This window comes from Odontomachus brunneus, unplaced genomic scaffold (assembly GCF_010583005.1).
Source record: "Odontomachus brunneus isolate Ranch 3 - 2012 unplaced genomic scaffold, Obru_v1 Obru_scaffold_267, whole genome shotgun sequence".
Taxonomy (NCBI): Eukaryota; Metazoa; Arthropoda; class Insecta; order Hymenoptera; family Formicidae; genus Odontomachus; species Odontomachus brunneus.
The window spans coordinates 290,946-293,005 of record NW_022639717.1 but is presented as its reverse complement, the minus strand read 5'-3'; the positions used below and the strand labels follow the sequence as shown (position 1 = coordinate 293,005).

General features: G+C 37.3%; 1 pseudogene; it reads left to right on the top strand.

Annotated features, from left to right (window-relative positions):
• LOC116853011 overlaps nt 1–1,814 on the top strand; it is an 8,468-nt pseudogene extending 6,654 nt beyond the window's left edge.
• Nucleotides 1,815–2,060: the final 246 nt, after the last annotated feature.

Sequence of the window (2,060 nt, the reverse complement as noted above, 5' to 3'; positions counted from 1 at the left end):
TCTCTCTCTCTCTCTCTCTCTCTCTCTCTCTCTCTCTCTCTCTCTCACTCACACACTCATTTTATCACACATGGATACTATTTTTTTCATACTTACACACACACACACACACACAAAATCTATGAAATTATTATATATACATTTCATACTTAGCAAATATCAAATAATAATAGGTGAAGTAAAAAGTTCTGAGTGTTTTCCGCTAGATGTCTTTAGTGAGCCATATCTCACGATGTATACATCGCATCGGGTCATACTATACGGCGATTTAAAGGTGACATTACGCTTCAAAAAAAGTTCTGTGACAGTTTTGTGTTTGGTCAAGCCAGTTGTGTGTTACAGCGTTCCAAAATGGAGATAAAAAAAGAGAAAATTCGATACATTCTTCAGTACCACTACGACCAAGGTGAAAAGGCGGAGCAGGTGGCCAAAAAAATTTGTGCTGTTTATGGACCCAATACAGTATCGAATGCAACAACAAAGCGGTGGTTCCAACGATTCCGTTCTGGTAATATGGACGTCGAAGATGAGGCACGCTCTGGTAGGCCAATCGTCGAAAATGTCGATAAAATCATGGAAATCGTCGAGTCGGACCGGCATGTGAGCACTTATTCCATTGCCCAGGAACTGAAGATTAGCCAGAAAACCGTTTGGAACCATTTGCATAAGGCTGGTCTCAAGAAGAAGCTCGATGTATGGGTGCCACACGAATTGACGCAAAAGAACCTTTTGGACCGAATTGATGCCTGCGATTCTTTGCTGAAACGTAACGAAATCGACCCATTTTTGAAGCGGATGGTGACTGGTGATGAAAAATGGGTCACATACGAGAACAACAGCCGAAAAAGATCGTGGTCCAATCGCGGTGAGCCGGCCCAAACGATCGCCAAGCCCGGATTAACGGCCAAGAAGGTTTTGCTGTGTGTTTGGTGGGATTGGAAAGGAATCATCCACTATGAGCTGCTCCCATTGGGCCAAACACTCAATTCAGACCTCTACTGTCAACAACTGACCAGATTGAAGCAGGCAATCGGCCAGAATTGGCCAATAGGAAGAGTGTTGTGTTCCATCAAGACAACGCCAGGCCGCACACATCATTAACGACGCGCCAGAAGCTCCGAGAACTTGGATGGGAGGTTCTATTGCACCCGCCGTATAGTCCAGACTTGGCACCAAGCGATTATCACCTTTTCAAGCATTTGCAAAATTTTCTTGATGGTACAAAACTGGCCTCAAGAGAGTCTTGTGAAAATGAGCTGGTCAAGTTTTTTACCAATAGGGACGAGGAATTCTTCAATCGCGGAATTGCCTTCAAAATGGACAAAAGTTATCGAACAAAACGGCGCATATTTGATCAAAATCGGATAATCCTATGTTAATTTCATCGTCGAAATAAAGCGAAAAAACGCTCAGAACTTTTTACTTCACCTAATATTTATATAACAATTTCTCGCAGTCAACAATGAAACTGTTATATAGCACACGTTTTATATCGCATTAACATTGTTGAATAGGAAATTATAACTAACAGTTATATTACTATTATTTGATGTTTGCTGGATACTGTTATACAATAACATAAACTCAAGTTTATTATTATATTCCATATATTGTTAACTGTATTTATTCTTCATACATATATGTTTAGATAACGATTTTGAAATAGTGGAGACTAGTATCATCAACAAAAACGATTTGACGTATAACGATGTTATGCAATGCTCAAGTAATGAAGATACTATAACAAAAAGACTGACATGCTCAAAGAAAACAACAGGAAAAAAAATGCAACAAAAAAAGAAGGAAATTTATAATAGTAAGTGTAAATTGATATAAAAAAATATATTATATATATATATATATATATATATATATATATATATATATATATATATATATATATAGGGTGTCTGTTAAAGGGATATATACACCTAGGAGCCGGAAAAAAAGGTCATCTTTGTGAATTTTTTTAAGGAAAACTATTTGAAATTTCGGATTGGGGGTTTTTCTATCTAAAAGTATACACATTCAGGAATATGTCCAATTTTTTTTATTAAAAA